This window comes from Chanodichthys erythropterus, chromosome 7 (genome assembly GCF_024489055.1).
Source record: "Chanodichthys erythropterus isolate Z2021 chromosome 7, ASM2448905v1, whole genome shotgun sequence".
NCBI classification, from domain to species: domain Eukaryota; kingdom Metazoa; phylum Chordata; class Actinopteri; order Cypriniformes; family Xenocyprididae; genus Chanodichthys; species Chanodichthys erythropterus.
The window spans coordinates 27,178,253-27,198,362 of record NC_090227.1 but is presented as its reverse complement, the minus strand read 5'-3'; the positions used below and the strand labels follow the sequence as shown (position 1 = coordinate 27,198,362).

The following is a 20,110-nucleotide window of genomic DNA, read 5'->3' as shown; positions in this document are numbered from 1 at the left end:
AGAGAAGAGGGAGAGAGAGTGCCGGTAAAAACATGGGTTTTTAATGTCTCATTCTGCCTGGAAACAGCAGTATAAGGACAGAAAACATGAGATGACTAGATTTTTGAGGGTTTATTTAGTTGTTTTTGTTAAGTGTGGGTGGCTTCTCACATACATGCTAGTATTTTTGGTCAAAAAGAGAACTAGTGTGGTGGTGGATGCAAAATTCAGAGCTATAATCCACAAACAGCAAGTTAAGGTAAAGTCTAGGTCAGACTTCAGTGTCTGTGTATGCATTTGTGCACTTGACACAGAATGCAAAAGCAGAGAGAGGATGAAAAAAGAGAAGGAACGCGTCAGTCGATCATTGTCCGCAGATGCAGAAGTATAAAGAGTCATATTGAATTCATAAAGATTTTCATTTGTGTCCAGTGATCCGTGTTTATTGAAAGAGTCAACCTGTGACATTTCATCATATATCTTTTTTAGGCACATACTCCATCTAGGTCCCTAAATGCGTGTGAATACGTAGAATGGTTTTCGGAATAGTGTGTGAGCACATACTGGTGTGGCAGGCAGATCCAACAGCAGTGTGTGTGGGAGTGAGTTTATAAAAATCATAATCATACAGGTGATGCAGCCACACAAGCCTTCCAGATGGCAACAGTGTGACACTTCGAACTTTAATGCATTAATAAATATTTATGGGTGTGTGTGTGTGTGTGTGTGTGTGTGTGTGTGTGTGTGTGTGTGTGTGTGTGTGTGTGTGTGTATGAGATCTGGTTGTGATGAAATTTGAAAAAAAAGATTACAATACAAAACACTAGAAATACAACCAATAGCATCAAATATTTTATTTATTTATTTATTTATTTATTTATATTTATTTGGATTTTTTTTTAAACGAAATTAATTTCTTTTAAAAAATATAATTTATTTTTATAATATTTATTTAAAATGTAATTTATTCATGTCATGTCATATATATATATATATATATATATATATATATATATATATATATATATATATACAGCTATGGAAAAAAATTAAGAGACCACTCCAAGTTCAGAAATCAATGTTAAGTGGTCTCTTAATTTTTTCCATAGCTATATATATATATATATATATATATATATATATATATATATATATATATATATATATATATATATATATATATATATAATGCATTTCATATTGCTGCTTTTGCTGTATTGACCGCAGCATGATCTGAATGGAAATTAAATGAAAGAAAGAAAATTAGCTTTTTCCATTTCATTTGATTAGTGACATACAAATAGTATATAATCCTGAAGATGGCATGAAACAGAAGTTGCGATCGTCAGAAAAAAGAAGAGCTGTTATTGCAATAGGGAGAAGTTATTTTAATTAAAGATTATGAGGGCAAATTAATTTTAAATAGATGATGTAAGTGCCTGCATGATTAAATCATTTATAATAATAAACATGGCATAAAAAATAAGATTCATCAATTTTGATTTAATGGTTACTTTAAATATTTAAAAACTTTTTTTTTTTTTTTTCCAAAATCCTAAAAAAGTTTATTTTTAGGTTTAAATCATTTTAAAGAATGGTCTCAGACATTCAGACCTCACTGAACACGTGCACACACACACACATACACGATTGATAGATAGATAGATTCATCATTTAGAATAGTAACTTTTATTCTCTCTCATAATACAGGACAAGTGGTTTGCGGTTGGTTTCTCCTGATGCTGTTGATTTTTGCTCTGAGTCTATCAGATCATGGTGTGAGTGTGTGTGTGTGTTTATATGAAGCCAACAGATTGGCAGCACAGCAGGATGTTTGTTCTACTTTCTAATATAAACCATTTCAAACTGTGTGGCTTTAGGAGAATTCCTTTTCAATTAATTAACACACATTCATTTTTACAAAGTGCTACTTATGATACTGTTGACTGTGTGTGTGTGTGTGTGTGTTCTTGTACACATGGTTTATGAGGACACAAATGTGTATAATGGCATGGGTATTACAACGTAAACATGGTTTATGAGGACACTTCCTGTGTCCTCGTAAAACAAATGGCTTAAAAAACAAAAATTTAAATATGGACAAATATGGTTAAATATGGACAAAACCAGGGATTGGGTTGTTTTCACCCAGCCATTTTTTCAACCAATTTTGGATTTATTTTTTTAGCCAGCAATATAGTAATATAGTAAAAGACATGCTTTTGCTCACCCCCAAATAGGGGCAAATTTGTGGGGTATTTTAAGCTGAAACTCGATCAGACCAGAGACTTTATATTTTTTATCTTTATTCTTTATATTTTATATCTTTATATATATTACATCATGTGAAAGAGTGCATAAAAGGTGCCTTTTAACCCAACCTGCTGGGTTTGTCCATATTTTACCCAGCTTGGGTTGTTTTTAACCCAGCATTTTTTTTAGACTGCAGACAGTTTCCTGTAATGGGTAGGTTTAGAGGTAGAGGTAGTGTATGGGGATAGAATATACAGTTTGTACAGTATAAAAACCATTACGTCTATGGAGAGTCCCTGTAAACCGCATATACAAGTATGTGTGTGGGTCTGTGTGTGTGTAGGTGTGTGTGTGTGTGTGTGTGTGTGTGTATCCACCACTGTATTGTGGTGCTGAGGCAGCAATTGTCAACGAGTCAAGTCTAGCCATGCATGAAAATACAGAGATGGAGAGAAAGGGGGATAAAGAGATGTCAGCAGTCTTGTCTGATATGAGCAGACAGCAGAAATGTAATACATTATTCCTCAATCTTAGTCTGCAGAAACACTCTTTAGAGTTATTGAAACACACTCATGGAACTGAACATTTAGTGTGCTTGCCAAAACACGAAACCCCAGTGACTGCCCACCTCATAGCATTTTAAAGCATGATAGGGGCTCCTGATGTGAAAGCTGTTCCCAGAACATTATGCTGCCTTGTAAGATACCTCGTTTCCGTTATATTCTAAGGCTTCACATATATATTGTGGAGAAGACAATCCTGTAGCGTATTGCAATGGAGTGCTTCAGGGTTGACATAATTTTATAGACCAACTCATGTTTGCATCACCCTGATTCCCCCAGCAAAAAGCCAATAGGATTTTTCCATTGGTTTTTGGATTATTGCAGAAAATAACAAAAGTTTATGATTCTTACAAATTTTATTTATCAAGATAATCTTCACAAATGGAGCTTGTGAAAATAATCGTCACAAAAAGACAGCTTTTGAATCTTGAAGCCTAAATATAGGCCTTTTTAAAACCACATAAAAGCTTAAAAATTCATGATTGGGGTATTACTTTTTATCATAGAATAAAATGTGAATATATATTCAATTTGTGTTAACCACAGACCTTATTTCCGTAATTTAACCAAAAATCAATTGACTTCGGGATGATGGAACTGGAATAGCAAAAATGCTAACTTGTTTTTTGCCACACTCCATTGGAAGCAATTTAAGTGTCCATTTCCTTATGGAATTTTCAGTTTTACTGGAACATGTAGTGTTGTAGTACTCAAGACTGGTCTTAGTCTTGAGACTGGTCTTAAGACCATTTTTTGAAGGTCTTGATCTGGTCTCACTCTCAGACTAAGAGGACTCAGTATCAATACCTTGTTTCTAATTATATTTATTTATTGTGGCGGTTCAGAAATGAATGAGGTATTGTGTCAAAAATGTCACCAAAATTAATACAAATGCTCGCAAAATTCAAGATATTGTTGCTAAAAAGTACTTGTATGAGATATGGATTTTTGTATTATAACGTGATATAATTAAGCAATATTACAAGAGCAAGAGAGCTGTTTTCACAAATTTGTGCATGATTGTAAACATGATATTGCTTTTATACAAACATTCAATAAAATTATTTTTAAAACATTATTCTCAGCATTATTAATGCATTTGTAATTTACCAATTCAGATGCATCTTCTATACCACCTCTGCAGGGCAAAGATGTTGTTAATGATGAAATTATTTTTTTATTAACAGAAATAAATTTCATTTGATTGGTAATGGCTACACTCTAAAAAATGCTGGGTTGTTTCAACCCAAATTTGGGTCAAATATGGACAAACCCAACCGTTGGGTTAAAAAATGCATTTAAAAATTTAACCCAATGGTTGTGTTTGTCCATTTTTGACCCAAACTTGGGTTGAAACAACCCAGCATTTTTTAGAGTGTATATATAGTGTCTTATTCTAATTATATTTAACGATTAAAAATAAGTAATTTCTCAGGTGGTAATGTGGATCTCTATGAATTTAAGGAGTGCTGGTCTGGTTTTGGTCTTGAATCGGTTTCGCTGTGCTTTGGTCTTGGTCTCGACGCACACTGGTCTTGGTCTCGACTTGGTCTTGAATTAGGTGGTCTTGACTACAACACCATGAACATGTAATGGAAGCAGTGCCTTTTCATGTTGACTACAACATTCACATCTTTGTGACAGGTTTTGTGGTTAGCAGAAATTTTATGTTGGACTACAACCTAAATTATGCCATTAAATGAGGCCAAGTATGTTTGACTGTTTACATGAATGAAGTTTCTTGCTTTTCATCATTATCTCTGGTTGTGTGAGAGTGTGTTTCTCTGGATCCTTAATGTATGTATGTAGGCCAGTGGTTCAAAAATGAAAACCTCATAAGGATTGCTGTGTGCTGACCTACACTTGCTCGTGCACACACACACACACACATTTGGATTCCATGTTTTATGGGGACTTTCCATAGACATAAAGATTTTTATACTGTACAAACTTTAAATTCTATCCCCAAGCCTAACCCTACCCCTAAACACAACCCTCACAGAAAACTTTCTGCATTTTTACATTTTCTAAAAACATAATTTAGTATGATTTAAAAGCTGTTTTCCTCATGGGGACCTGCTATTGCCATCCCATTGGTGGACACACACACACACACACACACACACACACACACACACACACACACACACACACACACACACACACACACACACACACAAACTGTGTCTAACTGATGTGGAGGAGTATAGACAAGGTGATTTCTATCAGTTCCATTAGACTCAGAGTAGATCAATGAGCAGATGTTATCTTGGATTACATGTCAGAAGCTATTGAAGGGAACCGAGGGAGTTTGATGTGTCTGTGCGTGTAATTAGACTTGCTTTAGGTGAGGGATGGGTGTTAAAGATGTGCACAGACTCTGAATTTCTGTTCCTTTGTAGATTCCTGGATTGTATTTTTCTATTAATTCAGGTTAAAGGTGCCCTAGAATCAAAAATTGAATTTTAAGTATAGTTGAATAACAAGAGTTCAGTACATGTAAAAGACATACACTGAGTTTCAAACTTCATTGTTTCCTCCTTCTTATGTAAATCTCATTTGTTTAAAAGACCTCCAAAAAACAGGCAAATCTCAACATAACACAGACTGTTACGTAACAGTCGGGATCATTAATATGTACGCTCCCAATATTTGCATATGAACTTCTTGACGAACATCTTGTAAAGAACCATTTGAGGGTTATATTAGCTGTGTGAACTTTGTTTATGCACTGTATAACTGCACTTATAGTAGAGAGATTTAAAGGGGCCGCAGCCTGAATCGGCGCATAGTTAATGATGCCCCAAAATAGGCAGTTAAAAAAATTAATCAAAAAAACTCTATGGGGTACTTTGAGCTGAAACTTCACAGACACATTCAAGGGACACCTTAGACTTATATTACATCTTTTGAAAAGACTTCTAGTATTTAATATAATAATAATACTTTTTACAGTACAACTGTATACAATTACATTAGACCATCAGGTTTTTTTTTTTTGCAGAAAGCCACAGAAAGGCCTTAAAACTTCTCTTTTGTTGAAGTACTATGATTTTGTTTGAGTAAGTGATAAAAATTTCCGTTTTTGTCTGAACTATCCTTTTAATGTTTTGTCAACTAAAACACACAGAATAGGACAGACAATCAATCCAGACATCCTATGGTTTTATTAAGATTTTTTGTCATTTACTGTATGTGTGATTGTTGGTCAGGCACACATCAAGTGTGTGTGTTTGTGGCGTCAGTAGTGTATGTGTCTCTGTGGTAAGCGGCATTACAGCTGTCCATGCTAATACTAACAGATGGACCCATTAAGACAGATACCCCCAAAGCAAAAACCAGAGAGAGACAGACAGAAAGAGAGGGAGAGAGAGAGAGAGGTTTGGGCCAAAAAACTCCAGTCTATCTACCCAACTTGCTGTCTCTCTATCTCTATCCCCTCGTCGTTTCCTTCCCATCTCTGTTAATTAACAGGGAAACAGCTGGTGTGATATTCCAGGTCAAAGAGGAGAGCAGTGGGCAAAACCTGTACATGACTTAGGAAACAGCTGATTGAATTACTCGACCAAATAACAAAAACTTGCTCCATCTATCTGTCGGCTCTCCTGTAAAAGAGCAAACTATTGTAGCGTAACAGGCAGGTGGTGTCCATGTTGGAAGCGGGATTGCCAACTCCATCTCCCAGCTGTCATTGCTGCAGTAATGAATCTGTGATCTGACTGGTCATAGTGATTGGGGTCAGGGAGCAGCTAGTTTACAGACAGTTAATGAGGAAGTGATTATCTGGGTGAAGTGCTGGGAGAAACTGTGCCAGTTATGTTGATCAGTGTGTGGCGGGGCGGTGTAATTCTGAGACACAAGCCCAAGGTTTTGTTCACTAATAATGAAGTCCGACTACGCCACCCTAAGGATTAACCCCAGGGAAAATACTCAAACCACCCAAATTGGGGAATATAGCACACAGGTTCGGTTCCCTCAAAATGAGGCCAGAGACATGAGTATAAAAAAATACAAAAATGTTTATTAATACAAAAGTTAATTAAAATACAAAACAATGAATCACAGAAAAATACACGAAACCCCACTTCAAACACAAGAACACAAATTACAAAAAGAAAAAGATATCAAACAAAACCAACTTGAGGTAGTATGTATTTGTGTATGTATATGTAAAACAAAGACGGAGTAATACCAGCAGGGGCTGAGGTTCCCAACGGCTGGGATCAATGTAGAGTTTGGTTTCACAAGAGCACACTTCCACGCGCACACACACCCGTGCACTCTAATCACACTATCAAACACTCAAGGTGTACACCGCACACGATGAAGGAGAACCACCACCACAAGGAGGAAGATCAAACCACCCGTGGGACCCCAGCTCCTGCAATAAATCAGAAAGAAAATAAATAACTATAAAAACAAACTGGGCAGAAATGGCAATATAATCATCAATGCAGCAACTCCTCACATAAGTGGTATCAACAAACAGAAGTGAGGAGAAGCAACAATGTAACCAGAAAATCAGATAGTTAATCACCTGAAATTGTTACAAACACCAACTTCTATACAGTAGATCACCACACGATTTGAATTGCATTCATAGATTAAACATGCACATATCGACAGATTGTAGTTTCACAAAAAAAAAAAGAAAAATCAAAGCAATACCATCAAACAAATGTCCACAAACTTAAAGAAAAAGAAAAAGGTTAACTGATTTAACCATGATAACTAATAATAAAATAAACCAAAACGTGAAGCAGGGCACTAGAAAGGCACGTAACAGAATCAAACCAGCAGTCCCCTTTAATAAACTTTGATGACTTCGTCGGCGCGGCTGTATGGACCGCCGCTCTGTTAACAGCGCGAAGACAGCAGCAAGTGCTCACGGCAGCAAACAATCACGGCATAAACGATCACGGCAGCAAACAATCACAACATAGAACGAGAGGGAGAATCCATCAGGATATCACGCCGAATAGAATGCTTCATAGGCATGGGCTTGTCACCGTCATACCCACCGCTAACACCATGGGGTACAGGAAGTCATGTATACTGAGAGGCAAACAGTCATCAAAACCCACTAAGCAGCACAAAAAGGGCAGCAGCACCAGAATATAGAAACTGCACTCCACAGCCACCGTCAACACAGCCAAAACAAGAGAGGAAAACGGACGTGACGCATCCCAGGTAACAGCCAATCGGCCTTTAAATAGGAGGTACTATTCACTGATAGGCAAACACTGCTGTCAATCACCTAATCCTGTTACATTCCATCCCCAGTTTCTGCAACGTCGTCCCGACGGTGAATCAAACAAAATCCCACCTAGGAACTCAGTTCCAAGGCCGGAACAGGGTACCAGCTGTACTACTCACTATACTGGCCACTGAACCTGCCCCCACTGTTCGAGGGAGGTGGTGCAAATTAGAGTGCTGACCTGCCGTCCTCCTCCCAGTCCTTCTTACCGTAACCTCACCTACCTCTAATGAGTTGGAAGGCAATACAACTGGCTGTGAGCCCACCTCAACCTCTGTTACCCTAGGGGTTTCCACAGCTTGCCGGACACCAGAGGTCTGAGGAAGAGAAGGACCAATGTCCTGTAGCCTCGTCCTACCTCCAAGTTGTGGTGTCTCTGGCACTAAGACAAACAAATCCTCCTCATCATCATACCCCTCTTCCGGAGGCTGCAAAGACTCAGCCACCGGACTATCAGGCAACCCAGTAGGCAGATCCTGACAGATCTGGGCCTTCAGCAAGGACCGGTGCACATGCTTTACTTTTCCCAAATCCATGGTAGGAGCAATGGTATATACTGCCCCACCTTCCTTGGGTGCTCTCATGATCTGGTACACCACTGAACTCCACAGGTCTTGGATTTTACATCTACCCCTCACACTATGATCACGGAGGTATACCAATTGACCCTCCTTCAGTGGTGCTCCCCTTACCTGCTGGTCATGCCGAGCCTTTCGCCGATCGGCTGCAGCACCCAAACGTTCACGAGCACTCTCAAACGCAACTTGCAACCGATCCTGCTGCTCCAGAATCCACCTATTAACGCTGCCGGCCAACGGCTCTTGGACTCTGCCCAGCAAGAAGTCAACCGGAAGTCTGGGTTCCTGCCCGAACATTAAAAAATACGGGGATTCCCCCGTTGTCTGATGGGGAGTGGTGTTATATGCAAAGAGTACTTGTGGGAGGCAAAGTGGCCAATCACCCTTTTTGGAAAGCGGCAAAGTGCGCAACAGATCATGCAACGTTCTATTGAAACGTTCGCACTGACCGTTTCCGGCCGGGTGATATGGGGTCGTACGTGACTTCTCGACTCCATACAAACTGCAAAGCTGTTGAAGTAGGACGGATTCAAAATTCCGACCTTGGTCGGAGTGAATACGACCCGGCACACCGAATTTACAAAACCACTCTACCACAAGAACCTGAGCTACAGTCTCTGCCCGTTGGTCTCTAGTGGGTACTGCCAAGGTGTATTTTGTAAAAACATCGGTCATAACTAACACGTTTTCAAGGCCAGACCTTGAGGGCTCTAACACTGTGAAATCCAAGGCCAAAATTTCATTTGGCCGAGCAGCCAACAAATGTCCCATGAAACTACCAGGTGCAGAGGGGACGCCTTTGGCACACTGGCACCGCTCACACTCCTGGCACCAGCGGGTAATGTCTGCAGACATGCCAGGCCAATAGCACCGCTGCCGCACTAGCTGAAATGTGCGTTCTACCCCCTGATGCCCATGCTGTTGGTGAAGCTGGATCAAGACATCCTGTTTCATGGCTGCAGGCAATAATACCTGGAAGATTTCCTCTCCACCATCTGAGCGCAATACACGCCGATAGAGCACTCCATCAGTCTCCACTAGGCGGTCCCATTGACGGAGCAGAATAACTGCCAATCTGGAGAGTTTCTTACGCTCTTCAGGAGTTGGGGGCAACTTGCGCCTCCAAAAAACCAACAACTCACCTATGACTGAGTCTGCTACCTGCTGAGCACTCATGTCACTAATTGAAGTACAAGGAAATGAGGTAACCTGATTGACCGAGGTCACCAATCCACCTTGGGCAGCTTGCTGCAATGCCACTGGAACAGCCACAGCAGGACAAAACTCATGTACCACCCCTGTACCTGAAAAGTTTTGACGCGACAAGGCATCCGCATTGCGGTTGCTTCTCCCTGACCTATATTTGATCTCAAAATCAAATGATGCCAATTGGGAAGCCCAACGCTGCTCCATGGCACCCAACTTTGCAGAAGTCAGGTAGCTGAGGGGGTTGTTGTCAGTAAAAACCACACATTTATGGCCCAGCAAGTATTCCCTAAATTTTTCAGTCATGGCCCACTTGAGCGCCAAAAACTCCAGTTTCATTGAACTGTAATTGGATGTATTGCGCTCAGTGGGCCTAAGACTGCGGCTACCATAAGCTATAGGGCGTACTTTACCTTGTTGCTCCTGTGAGAGGACTGCCCCTAGTCCTCCATGACTGGCATCTACCTCTAAAATAAAAGGTAGCGAAAAGTCAGCATAAGCAAGCACTGGAGCTGTGGTTAACTTACCTTTCAACCCCTCAAAGCTACACTGACATTCCGCTGACCAGGCTTCAGCAAACTCCTGAACACCCTGCTTCGGCCGCTTGGGATTTGCTAGCTGAGCCACCAACCTATGAAGAGGGGCAGCCAACTTGGCAAACCCCTCCACAAACCGTCGGTAGTAGCTAGCAAATCCCAAAAATGAGCGCAACTCCGCAACACTGGTGGGACAACGCCATTGTGCAACCGCCTCCACCTTCCCTGGATCAGTGGAAACTCCATCTGAAGAGATGACATGCCCCAAATAATGCACTTCCCTTTTGAAAAAAGCACACTTCGATAATTTGGCCTTCAACCCTTCACTTTGCAAGCGGCTCAGGACTACCTCCATCCGGGCAAGATGTTGATCTACCGAGGAGGAAAAGACAACAATATCATCAAGATAAAGGAGGAGGGACTGGCACTGCTGATCCCCAAACAACCGTTCCATCAATCGTTGGAAGGTGCTTGGGGCATTGCACAGCCCAAAGGGCATCCTATTCCACTCAAAGAGGCCAAACGGGGTGCAAAAAGCAGTTTTAGATTTGTCCCCCTCAGCTACAGGTACCTGATTGTACCCGCTGGCCAGGTCCATGGTAGAAAACCAACGGGCCCCAGCCAGCGAGTCCAGAGTCTCCTCTATACGTGGTAGAGGGAACGCATCCTTCCTAGTCTTTGAATTTAAGCGACGGTAGTCCACGCACATGCGCAGACTACCGTCCTTCTTTTTGACCAGAACAATGGGCGACGCATAGGGACTGCAGCTCTCTCTAATTACCTGAGTTTCCAACAATTGATTGATATGTGCCTTGACCACCTCATACTCGGATGGAGGAATACGCCTGAACCGCTGCCTAACAGGGATGTCATCCAACAAGGGGATCTCATGGGATATCAAATTTGTGCATCCCAAATCCCCATCGTTTGCAGAGAACACAGGCACATACTTCTCCAGTAGTGCCCTGACCTTACCCTGTTCTTCTTCTGACAACACAGATAAGTCTAACATGGCTATCTGTTCTTGCACAGTAGGGGAAACCTGCACAAACTGTGTACTCACCTTAGCTGTAACGGTCTTAACTTCTGCGACCTCCGGGGGCAAACTAATCACATCAACCTTATTCACAGTGCCAATAACAGTGCTAGCGTACAATACCACATCTACAGTACCCACATTAACTACTGGCACATAAACTGTACCACCGTCCACCCTTAAGAGAGCAGGAGAGGCTAGCAAACCTGCCGGTAGACCAGAAACTGGTGGCTCAAACAGTACTGTACCACTCGAATATTGCACTGAACAGGTTGCAGCAACCAATTTCATGGTGCCACCCAAGATGCGCCACGCCCGACGTCCCCGCACTCTAACTCGCCCTCCGCCATCTGAAACTGGCTGAACGTCAACCTGGTGGCAATGCTGTAAGGCCTGAAAAACAAAATTAGGGGCCTGTGATACCACTGGTAAGTCAAAGAGAGCTGTGCCATGCTGGCCAAAGAGCTCCCGGTAGCAGCGGCTCAGGATGTTCATACCTAACACCCCAGGAACTTCTGCACACACACCACCGGGAGGATCTCTGACCACCAGTATGCCGCAGCCTGAAATTACTCGCCCACAGAGTTCCACATCTAATTCCAAATAACCAACATAAGGAATTGAAAGACCGTTTGCAGCTCGAAGTTGTAACCAATGACACGATCTAAGCTGTTCCTGACCCCACGACCCAAAATTTGTCACAAACCAACTCTCAGTAATGGTGGACACCATAGAACCAGTGTCCACCAGGCAAGGTATCTGAGCCCCACCCATAGATACAATAAGCTGTGGACAAGTAGACATAAGGCGTGACATAAAATCAAAATCAGTTACAGTTTTAGAGCCTATCCTTTTCCCAACCAAATTGTGGCCCTGCAACTCGGTGGGAACTAGTTTTCCGACGGCTGCGCGGATGACTGTCCACCCTTCATTACGGCAGAATTCACACGGGCTGATGGTGAAGCAGATCTCCGCTCCCCATCGCAATCTCTGGCAAAATGGCCAGGTTGCTGACACCTTCTGCAAATTAAGTTAGCCTTAAATGGTCGTGAACGTGACTGAGAATTTTGAAGCTGAGCCATACTTTGGGTTAACTGATTTAATTGTTGTTGCTGCTTTCTGAGCATGTCCCGTAGTTCACTCATTTCTGACGTTACTGAACCACTACTACTATTAACATGCTGATGTCCCTGTACCCCATATTGGATGCCATAAGCGGATGGAACAGACTGGCTCCGACCACGTACCCCCAGGCATACCCTCTCTTTCCCAACGAAGAGCTTCGCTGCGAATGTCAAACAATGTAGCAGTAGGTTGACGACGCACAAATTGCTTAAGTTCACGCCGAAGAGCACAATCGTTAACATACTCAACAAACTGATCTCTTAATAACACTTCGGCGTTAGGCATGCCGTGAGGTGACTGACTTTTAACCTTTTCCAGGAGACTCATCAGGGCCAGGGAGAACTCCACCAGCGTCTCCCCATCCTGTTGTCTTCTGGAAAAGAACGACTCCTGAAGTGCTACATAAGACTTTGTACAACCGTACAATTCACGCAATACCTGAATAATTTGATCTGGATCCTCCCTCTCGTTCCTCGATCGATAACGAATTTCTTCCCTCGCCTCTCCTTCCAGATGATCAAACAAGAAAAATGCCTGATCAGCTGTAGACAGATGGCGAAGCCGCATACAGGCCTGAGCCTCCTCCACCCACTCATTGATGCCAATGCCCGACCGACCGCTAAACTTTGGGCACTTGCGATCCCGAGGAATGAAAACAAACCGCTCCGCTGTCGATGCACCAGCACCAATAAGTGGGGGATTTTCAGCCACAGGAATAGCAACATTAGATGGACCTGGCTGCGCAACAGACACTGGCTCTTGCCGCAGCCTTTCATTATCAGCTTTCAGTTGAGCTACCAAATCTCTTAACTCACGCAATTCGTCCTCCATATCTGCAACTGCACACGCAAAGAGGGACTGCTGTTGTCTGGTTCCTACCAGAAGAGAGAGAAAGAGAGAGAGAGAGAAAAAAAAAAAAAAAAAAAAAGCAAATATACAAACAAAACCCACGTCTCTGGACTACACAAGAGGGGACCCTGCCGACTACGCCAGAATGTGGCGGGGCGGTGTAATTTTGAGACACAAGCCCAAGGTTTTGTTCACTAATAATGAAGTCCGACTACGCCACCCTAAGGATTAACCCCAGGGAAAATACTCAAACCACCCAAATTGGGGAATATAGCACACAGGTTCGGTTCCCTCAAAATGAGGCCAGAGACATGAGTATAAAAAAATACAAAAATGTTTATTAATACAAAAGTTAATTAAAATACAAAACAATGAATCACAGAAAAATACACGAAACCCCACTTCAAACACAAGAACACAAATTACAAAAAGAAAAAGATATCAAACAAAACCAACTTGAGGTAGTATGTATTTGTGTATGTATATGTAAAACAAAGACGGAGTAATACCAGCAGGGGCTGAGGTTCCCAACGGCTGGGATCAATGTAGAGTTTGGTTTCACAAGAGCACACTTCCACGCGCACACACACCCGTGCACTCTAATCACACTATCAAACACTCAAGGTGTACACCGCACACGATGAAGGAGAACCACCACCACAAGGAGGAAGATCAAACCACCCGTGGGACCCCAGCTCCTGCAATAAATCAGAAAGAAAATAAATAACTATAAAAACAAACTGGGCAGAAATGGCAATATAATCATCAATGCAGCAACTCCTCACATAAGTGGTATCAACAAACAGAAGTGAGGAGAAGCAACAATGTAACCAGAAAATCAGATAGTTAATCACCTGAAATTGTTACAAACACCAACTTCTATACAGTAGATCACCACACGATTTGAATTGCATTCATAGATTAAACATGCACATATCGACAGATTGTAGTTTCACAAAAAAAAAAAGAAAAATCAAAGCAATACCATCAAACAAATGTCCACAAACTTAAAGAAAAAGAAAAAGGTTAACTGATTTAACCATGATAACTAATAATAAAATAAACCAAAACGTGAAGCAGGGCACTAGAAAGGCACGTAACAGAATCAAACCAGCAGTCCCCTTTAATAAACTTTGATGACTTCGTCGGCGCGGCTGTATGGACCGCCGCTCTGTTAACAGCGCGAAGACAGCAGCAAGTGCTCACGGCAGCAAACAATCACGGCATAAACGATCACGGCAGCAAACAATCACAACATAGAACGAGAGGGAGAATCCATCAGGATATCACGCCGAATAGAATGCTTCATAGGCATGGGCTTGTCACCGTCATACCCACCGCTAACACCATGGGGTACAGGAAGTCATGTATACTGAGAGGCAAACAGTCATCAAAACCCACTAAGCAGCACAAAAAGGGCAGCAGCACCAGAATATAGAAACTGCACTCCACAGCCACCGTCAACACAGCCAAAACAAGAGAGGAAAACGGACGTGACGCATCCCAGGTAACAGCCAATCGGCCTTTAAATAGGAGGTACTATTCACTGATAGGCAAACACTGCTGTCAATCACCTAATCCTGTTACAAGTGATTGCTTGATTTCATTTAGGGTTTATTTGGTTGCATTTACATGGACTTGCAGTGATCTCTCAATGTTGGCTTCATTACAACAATATTCTGAATTAGCGCAGTCAAATGAAAAAAACAAACAAAAAAACAGTTTAGGGCTAAGAAAAGCTCTAGCTTATTTGTTTGTTTTTTGTTATTATTTTATTTCTAATGCAAAGATAGTTCTGTTTCTAATGCATTTCTTTTACAGTTCAAAAACAATAGTATTTTCTATCACTGCATATTCGTTGCATAATATTCTCATAAACTGTATGCAAACTTCATACCCTTGTATTTTACATCCAGTATCACTTATAAATTTTCTCTTTCATTTTTTACATTGTCATTGCATAACTATTACAAACAGCAGACAAAACACATATTCTCAATCCTGACGTATTTTTTAACTTTACAAACAGTAGCATTTAATCTCAGTTGTTGTGATGATTTTGCATTAGCCACTGCAATCATGAAAATTAAAATAAAAAGATCTTAAAGGTGTCTTGCATCGATTGAAGGTGGTCCAATTTTGATATAGTTAACAGTAGTATAGCACGCATGCATGTACGACATTGCTATTGTACAAAACTGGGATTTTGGCAGAAATATAATTTTTCAAGTAAACAGTGTGATTGGAATATTGTCTTATTTAGAATAGAGTCATCTGCTCACTGCTGTAGACAGTGAGATAGTGAAGCAGTGTATGTGTGTTTGTGAGACAGTGCAGCAGTGTGTGTAGACAGAGGACATGAGGAGAGACACACAGAGGCCGTGACCCATCTGCCTGTCCCTCCCTGTAGAAATGACTTTGTCCTCATGCTAATGAGTCTCACGGTCATTCATAAATTATCCAACTATCCTCTTCCCTTTTTCTTTCCTTTCTTTTCTTTTCTTTCCTGTCCTACCCTACCCCACCCTTTCATTTCCTATAGGATTTATATACTTTTTCCTTTCCTTTCCTTTCCTTTCCTTTCCTTTCCTTTCCTTTCTTATAGGAGATATATACTTTCCTTTCCTTTCCTTTCCTTTCTTATAGGAGATATATACTTTCCTTTCCTTTCCTTTCTTATAGGAGATATATACTTTCCTTTCCTTTCCTTTCCTTTCCTTTCCTTTCCTTTCCTTTCCTTTCCTTTCCTTTCCTTTCCTTTCCTTTCCTTTCCTTTCCTTTCCTTTCCTTTCCTTTCTTATAGGAGAGATATACTTTCCTTTCCTTTCCTTTCTTATAGGAGATATATACTTTCCTTTCCTTTCTTATAGGAGATATATCCTTTCCTTTCCTTTCTTATAGGAGATATATACTTTCCTTTCCTTTCCTTTCCTTTCCTTTCCTTTCCTTTCCTTTCCTTTCCTTTCCTTTCCTTTTCTTTCCTTTCCTTTCTTATAGGAGATATATACTTTCCTTTCCTTTCCTTTCCTTTCCTTTCCTTTCCTTTCCTTTCCTTTCTTATAGGAGATATATACTTTCCTTTCCTTTCCTTTCTTATAGGAGATATATACTTTCCTTTCCTTTCCTTTCTTATAGGAGATATATACTTTCCTTTCCTTTCTTATAGGAGAGATATACTTTCCTTTCCTTTCCTTTCCTTTCCTTTCCTTTCCTTTCTTATAGGAGATATATACTTTCCTTTCCTTTCTTATAGGAGATATATACTTTCCTTTCCTTTCCTTTCCTTTCTTTTCCTTTCTTATAGGAGAGATATACTTTCCTTTCCTTTCTTATAGGAGATATATACTTTCCTTTCCTTTCCTTTCCTTTCCTTTCCTTTCCTTTCTTATAGGAGATATATACTTTCCTTTCCTTTCCTTTCCTTTCTTATAGGAGATATATACTTTCCTTTCCTTTCCTTTCCTTTCCTTTCCTTTCCTTTCTTATAGGAGATATATACTTTCCTTTCCTTTCCTTTCCTTTCTTATAGGAGATATATACTTTCCTTTCCTTTCCTTTCTTATAGGAGATATATCCTTTCCTTTCCTTTCCTTTCTTATAGGAGATATATACTTTCCTTTTCCCTTTCCTTTCCTTTCCTTTCCTTTCCTTTCCTATCTTATAGGAGATATATACTTTCCTTTCCTTTCCTTTCTTATAGGAGATATATACTTTCCTTTCCTTTCCTTTCCTTTCCTTTCCTTTCCTATAGGACATATATAATTTAATTTCCTTTTGTTTCCTTTCCTTTCCTATAGGATGTATATACTTTTTCCTTTCCTTTCCTTTCCTTTCCTTTCCTTTCCTTTCCTTTCCTTTCCTTTCCTTTCCTTTCCTTTCCTTTCCTTTCCTTTCCTTTGCAGTGTTATTGCATGAAGCATCTGAATAATGATCAGGCAAACATTCGGACAGTCCCGAGAGCTGCCAGGCTGGGGTCCTGATTGATGCATGGAATTAGAGCAATTTACCACACATGTTCGTGGTACCTTTCAAATCTCTTGAGAGGAGAGGGCCATTGGGAGTTCAGAGAGCACACTCAGCGTTTGTGTGTATGTTTTGTTTCTACAGTAGGAACTGGCTGTTCAGTAACAGGCCGGCGGCTCTTTCCTCTATTCCATTAGGACTCTTGTGATCTTCCTCATCAGCAGCAGTCAGACCCACAGCACTTTACCAATCTCTCTCACTGTAGCCCTGCAACTTCGGCAGTTGTCATAGAAACAGCAGGCAGGCTGATGGGATGCCATCATCATTTGATCTGCAGTTTCACACAGCGGGGTGATGATTTAAGGGCCCTGTCGCAGTGGCTGCCACTCATGTAATCACACATTCAACACAGTACATGTGTGTGTGATCTCCATGACATCATCATCATCATCATCATCTCTTGAAGTTTTAATTCATGTTGTTCCACTTTGAATATTCACATATGTGGATATTTTAGCATCACAGGCAATGCGTCAGTGTCACTGTGAGAAATGGCCATTAGAGGAAACATTTCATCATTCAAACTGCTTGACACACACACACACACACACACACACACACACACACACACCTACACACCTACACACACACACACACACCTACACACCTACACACACCTACACACACCTACACACACACACACACACACACACACACACACACACACACACACACACACACACACACACACACACACACACACACACACACACACACACACACAGCTCATTTCTATATAGTTTTCCCTGTGCTTTGATTAGGGCTTCTGGATTCAGGCAGAGTCAGGCCCTCAGTAATACCGTTCATTTATCATCAAGAAACCTCACGGTGTCACGCACACATGCAGCATGCAGTCATCAACTCACCCTCTGCTGCACTCTAGTGTGTCTTCATCTTGCTGATTAGTGTGAAGTGCTTTGATTCATGAATGGAAGGGCTGAGGGTCTGCAGAGGGTCTACAGTGAGGGACGGGAGGGTTAGCACACTGGAACTGGTGGTTTGATGATGTCACGACCTCTCTGACATGTAACAGGCACTATGTCTAGCTCACTTTGAGTTTGCATGAGCAGTATTGCATTTGTAACACAAACAACTTGATTTTGTATTGTCTAAACGTGACCACTGCCACTATGCTAGGATTCTGTAGGTGGTTGCCTGGGCATTGTTATGCAGTTGCTAAAGTGTTTTTTTAGGGATGCACACAATATCCGTACTATATCAGTTATTGACTTTTTTTATTTTCTGCATTTTTTTAAATTGTGCATGTTCAGTTCCCATTTTATTTTTTTATTTTATTTTATTTTCACTGTTTTTGTATTTGTTTAAGCTGTGTGAGAACAGAAGTGCAATGTGAATCATGTACCGAATGTAGTGGTTCCTCAAATTCAAACCCCATAAACTTTCCATCTCTTCTAGTTTAGAAAAACAAATGTTCCAGTACATTACAGTAATATGACTATAATGTGCTGTAAAAATGACTAGTGACTAGTGTTGTCATGTTACTTCCCTGTTAATGTGTATTTAATAGTGTATTTTCATTTAAATTCAGTTTAGTAAATCAAAATGATCTTTCTCTCTCCTGTGTTTGCATGAGAAACGTGATTTTAATATTATCATGCCATGTGAGCGTTCCACGTTCATAGTGTTCTACTTGACTGGAGAGATGAGTAATTTACCTATAGGACAGATAAACCTCCCTCTTGCTCCTTTTTTTCGTGTATGCATGTTAAATAATTGCTATTTGGTGAGAATAGGCCTTCAACCCAATCATCAATCCTTTTTTTTTTTTTTTTTTTTAGATCTAATCATCTTTACCTCTAAATTTAATTTGCAAATGTTAATATCTCTAGAGGCAGATGTCTTGCTATAGTCTCTAAATATAATCCACTGACATTTACTTATATAGTTTTAATAAATAAATGCACTGAAATACACAAATTTACTCAACCTAACTGATCTCACTCAAATGCTAAATGTAATCTGCCTTTCCTTTGTGCGTGTGGGGGTGTGTGTGTGCGCATGTAGGCATGTGTGTGTGTTAAATCAACGGTTTCCTTATCTGCACTAGGCAAGGAGGGTCGTAGGGGCTCAGAGACCATTATTATGAATAAAAGAAGAAAGTCAAGAGTCAAGACCTTTCTTTTTCTCGTTCTTCTTCTCTCTCTCTCTCTCTCTCTCTCTCTCTCTCTCTCTCTCTCTCTCTCTGTGTCCCAAAAATGTCTTTAGCTCTTTTTTGTATCAAATACATAGCATGTACTATATGCCTTTAAATGAGCCCATGTAGTCTTGAATGACAACTGAAAATGTGAGTGGTGCTTTCTGCCACAATGCTAGTGATTTGGATAGTTGCCAGGGTACTGGTGGTTACTAATGTATTTTGAGAGGTTGCTAAGCATTTGCTAGGTCATTGCTAGGTGGTTACTAAGGTATTCTGAGTGGTTGCTACAGTAGGTGATGGATAAGGTGTTCTGAAAGATAGCTATGTGGTTGCTAAAGTGTTCAAAGTAGTTGGGGGTTGGTTGCTATGGTGTTCTGAGTGTATTCTGATGGTTCCTCATAGTCTCAGACATTGCTAGGTGATTAAACTGTTCTGGGAAGTTGTGAGGTCATTGCTAGGGGGTTGATAAGGTGTTCTTAAAGGTTGCTCGGTGGTTGCTAAGATGCTCTGAGTGGTTGCCAGGGCATTTCTAGGAGACTACCCAGTC

The 20,110-nt window shown here is 40.8% G+C and overlaps 1 long non-coding RNA gene across 1 annotated transcript; it reads right to left on the bottom strand.

The window, feature by feature from the left end:
• Positions 1–6,662: 6,662 nt before the first annotated feature.
• LOC137023237 (uncharacterized) lies at positions 6,663–14,947 on the bottom strand. The gene is made up of 3 exons (XR_010895501.1): positions 13,892–14,947; positions 13,349–13,408; positions 6,663–7,176 (listed from the first exon to the last, which is right to left on the bottom strand). It is a non-coding gene; the product is annotated as an uncharacterized lncRNA (long non-coding RNA).
• Positions 14,948–20,110: the final 5,163 nt, after the last annotated feature.